Source organism: Coregonus lavaretus (assembly GCF_964263955.1).
Source record: "Coregonus lavaretus genome assembly, contig: HAP1_SCAFFOLD_244, whole genome shotgun sequence".
NCBI lineage: Eukaryota > Metazoa > Chordata > Actinopteri > Salmoniformes > Salmonidae > Coregonus > Coregonus lavaretus.
The window spans coordinates 152,309-157,560 of record NW_028162610.1 but is presented as its reverse complement, the minus strand read 5'-3'; positions in this window follow the sequence as shown (position 1 = coordinate 157,560).

The window sequence follows — 5,252 nt, the reverse complement described above, 5'->3', positions numbered from 1 at the left end:
GGTGTTGATCACCACCATGGTGCCTAAACCCAGGCTCCTGGTCCTGTAATATCCCCAAGGTGTTAATCACCACCATGGTGCCTAAACCCGGGTTCCTGGTCCTGTAATATCCCCCAGGTGTTAATCACCACCATGGTGCCTAAACCCGGGCTCCTGGTCCTGTAATATCCCCCAGGTGTTAATCACCACCATGGTGCTGTAAACCCAGGCTCCTGGTCCTGTAATATCCCCCAGGTGTTAATCACCACCATGGTGCTGTAGACCCAGGCTCCTGGTCCTGTAATATCCCCCAGATGTTAATCACCACCATGGTGCCTAAATCCGGGTTCCTGGTCCTGTAATATCCCCAAGGTGTTAATCACCACCATGGTGCCTAAACCCAGGCTCCTGGTCCTGTAATATCCCCCAGGTGTTAATCACCACCATGGTGCCTAAACCCGGGCTCCTGGTCCTGTAATATCCCCCAGGTGTTAATTACCACCATGGTGCCTAAACCCAGGCTCCTGGTCCTGTAATATCCCCCTGGTGTTAATCACCACCATGGTGCCTAAACCCAGGCTCCTGGTCCTGTAATATCCCCCAGGTGTTAATCACCACCATGGTGCTGTAGACCCGGGCTCCTGGTCCTGTAATATCCCCCAGGTGTTAATCACCACCATGGTGCCTAAACCCGGGCTCCTGGTCCTGTAATATCCCCCAGGTGTTAATCACCACCATGGTGCTGTAGACCCAGGCTCCTGGTCCTGTAATATCCCCCAGGTGTTAATCACCACCATGGTGCCTAAACCCAGGCTCCTGGTCCTGTAATATCCCCCAGTTGTTAATCACCACCATGGTGCCTAAACCCAGGCTCCTGGTCCTGTAATATCCCCCAGGTGTTAATCACCACCATGGTGCTGTAGACCCAGGCTCCTGGTCCTGTAATATCCCCCAGGTGTTAATCACCACCATGGTGCCTAAACCCAGGCTCCTGGTCCTGTAATATCCCCCAGGTGTTAATCACCACCATGGTGCCTAAACCCGGGCTCCTGGTCCTGTAATATCCCCCAGGTGTTAATCACCACCATGGTGCCTAAACCCAGGCTCCTGGTCCAGTAATATCCCCCAGGTGTTAATCACCACCATGGTGCCTAAACCCAGGCTCCTGGTCCTGTAATATCCCCCAGGTGTTAATCACCACCATGTTGCCTAAACCCGGGCTCCTGGTCCTGTAATATCCCCCAGGTGTTAATCACCACCATGGTGCTGTAGACCCGGGCTCCTGGTCCTTTAATATCCCCCAGGTGTTAATCACCACCATGGTGCTGTAGACCCGGGCTCCTGGTCCTGTAATATCCCCCAGGTGTTAATCACCACCATGTTGCTGTAGACCCAGGCTCCTGGTCCTGTAATATCCACCAGGTGTTAATCACCACCATGGTGCCTAAACCCAGGCTCCTGGTCCTGTATTATCCCCCAGGTGTTAATCACCACCATGGTGCCTAAACCCAGGCTTCTGGTCCTGTAATATCCCCCAGGTGTTAATCACCACCATGGTGCCTAAACCCGGGCTCCTGGTCCTGTAATATCCCCCAGGTGTTAATTACCACCATGGTGCCTAAACCCAGGCTCCTGGTCCTGTAATATCCCCCTGGTGTTAATCACCACCATGGTGCCTAAACCCAGGCTCCTGGTCCTGTAATATCCCCCAGGTGTTAATCACCACCATGGTGCTGTAGACCCGGGCTCCTGGTCCTGTAATATCCCCCAGGTGTTAATCACCACCATGGTGCCTAAACCCGGGCTCCTGGTCCTGTAATATCCCCCAGGTGTTAATCACCACCATGGTGCTGTAGACCCAGGCTCCTGGTCCTGTAATATCCCCCATGTGTTAATCACCACCATGGTGCCTAAACCCAGGCTCCTGGTCCTGTAATATCCCCCAGGTGTTAATCACCACCATGGTGCCTAAACCCAGGCTCCTGGTCCTGTAATATCCCCCAGGTGTTAATCACCACCATGGTGCTGTAGACCCAGGCTCCTGGTCCTGTAATATCCCCCAGGTGTTAATCACCACCATGGTGCCTAAACCCAGGCTCCTGGTCCTGTAATATCCCCCAGGTGTTAATCACCACCATGGTGCCTAAACCCGGGCTCCTGGTCCTGTAATATCCCCCAGGTGTTAATCACCACCATGGTGCCTAAACCCAGGCTCCTGGTCCAGTAATATCCCCCAGGTGTTAATCACCACCATGGTGCCTAAACCCAGGCTCCTGGTCCTGTAATATCCCCCAGGTGTTAATCACCACCATGTTGCCTAAACCCGGGCTCCTGGTCCTGTAATATCCCCCAGGTGTTAATCACCACCATGGTGCTGTAGACCCGGGCTCCTGGTCCTTTAATATCCCCCAGGTGTTAATCACCACCATGGTGCTGTAGACCCGGGCTCCTGGTCCTGTAATATCCCCCAGGTGTTAATCACCACCATGTTGCTGTAGACCCAGGCTCCTGGTCCTGTAATATCCACCAGGTGTTAATCACCACCATGGTGCCTAAACCCAGGCTCCTGGTCCTGTATTATCCCCCAGGTGTTAATCACCACCATGGTGCCTAAACCCAGGCTTCTGGTCCTGTAATATCCCCCAGGTGTTAATCACCACCATGGTGCCTAAACCCAGGCTCCTGGTCCTGTAATATCCCCCAGGTGTTAATCACCACCATGGTGCCTAAACCCAGGCTCCTGGTCCTGTAATATCCCCCAGGTGTTAATCACCAACATGGTGCCTAAACCCAGGCTCCTGGTCCTGTAATATCCCCCAGATGTTAATCACCACCATGGTGCCTAAACCCAGGCTCCTGGTCCTGTAATATCCCCCAGGTGTTAATCACCAACATGGTGCCTAAACCCAGGCTCCTGGTCCTGTAATATCCCCCAGGTGTTAATCACCACCATGGTGCTGTAGACCCGGGCTCCTGGTCCTGTAATATCCCCCAGGTGTTAATCACCACCATGGTGCTATAGACCCGGGCTCCTGGTCCTGTAATATCCCCCAGGTGTTAATCACCACCATGGAGCTGTAGACCCGGGCTCCTGGTCCTGTAATATCCCCCAGGTGTTAATCACCACCATGCTGCTGTAGACCCGGGCTCCTGGTCCTGTAATATCCCCCAGGTGTTAATCACCACCATGGAGCTGTAGACCCGGGCTCCTGGTCCTGTAATATCCCCCAGGTGTTAATCACCACCATGTTGCTGTAGACCCTGGCTCCTGGTCCTGTAATATCCCCCAGGTGTTAATCACCACCATGGAGCTGTAGACCCGGGCTCCTGGTCCTGTAATATCCCCCAGGTGTTAATCACCACCATGGAGCTGTAGACCCGGGCTCCTGGTCCTGTAATATCCCCCAGGTGTTAATCACCACCATGCAGCTGTAGACCCGGGCTCCTGGTCCTGTAATATCCCCCAGGTGTTAATCACCACCATGGAGCTGTAGACCCGGGCTCCTGGTCCTGTAATATCCCCCAGGTGTTAATCAACACAATGGTGCCTAAACCCAGGATCCTGGTCCTGTAATATCCCCCAGGTGTTAATCACCACCATGGAGCTGTAGACCCGGGCTCCTGGTCCTGTAATATCCCCCAGGTGTTAATCACCACCATGGTGCTGTAGACCCGGGCTCCTGGTCCTGTAATATCACCCAGGTGTTAATCACCACCATGGTGCTGTAGACCCGGGCTCCTGGTCCTGTAATATCCCCCAGGTGTTAATCACCACCATGTTGCTGTAGACCCGGGCTCCTGGTCCTGTAATATCCCCCAGGTGTTAATCACCACCATGTTGCTGTAGACCCGGGCTCATGGTCCTGTTATATCCCCCAGGTGTTAATCACCACCATGGTGCTGTAGACCCGGGCTCCTGGTCCTGTAATATCCCCCAGGTGTTAATCACCACCATGTTGCTGTAGACCCGGGCTCCTGGTCCTGTAATATCCCCCAGGTGTTAATCAACACCATGCTGCTGTAGACCCGGGCTCCTGGTCCTGTAATATCCCCCAGGTGTTAATCACCACCATGGAGCTGTAGACCCGGGCTCCTGGTCCTATAATATCCCCCAGGTGTTAATCACCACCATGGTGCTGTAGACCCGGGCTCCTGGTCCTGTAATATCCCCCAGGTGTTAATCACCACCAAGTTGCTGTAGACCCGGGCTCCTGGTCCTGTAATATCCCCCAGGTGTTAATCAACACCATGCTGCTGCAGACCCGGGCTCCTGGTCCTGTAAAATCCCCCAGGTGTTAATCACCACCATGCTGCTGTAGACCCGGGCTCCTGGTCCTGTAATATCCCCCAGGTGTTAATCACCACCATGGAGCTGTAGACCCGGGCTCCTGGTCCTGTAATATCCCCCAGGTGTTAATCAACACCATGGTGCCTAAACCCAGGCTCCTGGTCCTGTAATATCCCCCAGGTGTTAATCACCACCATGGAGCTGTAGACCCGGGCTCCTGGTCCTGTAATATCCCCCAGGTGTTAATCACCACCATGGTGCTGTAGACCCGGGCTCCTGGTCCTGTAATATCCCCCAGGTGTTAATCACCACCATGGTGCTGTAGATCCGGGCTCCTGGTCCTGTAATATCCCCCAGGTGTTAATCACCACCATGTTGTTGTAGACCCGGGCTCCTGGTCCTGTAATATCCCCCAGGTGTTAATCACCACCATGGTGCTGTAGACCCGGGCTCCTGGTCCTGTAATATCCCCCAGGTGTTAATCACCACCATGTTGCTGTAGACCCGGGCTCCTGGTCCTGTAATATCCCCCAGGTGTTAATCAACACCATGCTGCTGTAGACCCGGGCTCCTGGTCCTGTAATATCCCCCAGGTGTTAATCACCACCATGGTGCTGTAGACCCGGGCTCCTGGTCCTGTAATATCCCCCAGGTGTTAATCACCACCATGTTGCTGTAGACCCGGGCTCCTGGTCCTGTAATATCCCCCAGGTGTTAATCAACACCATAATGCTGCAGACCCGGGCTCCTGGTCCTGTAATATCCCCCAGGTGTTAATCACCACCATGGTGCTGTAGACCCAGGCTCCTGGTCCTGTAATATCCCCCAGGTGTTAATATCCACCATGGTGCCTAAACCCAGGCTCCTGGTCCTGTAATATCCCCCAGGTGTTAATCACCACCATGGTGCCTAAACCCAGGCTCCTGGTCCTGTAATATCCCCCAGGTGTTAATCACCACCATGGTGCCTAAACCCAGGCTCCTGG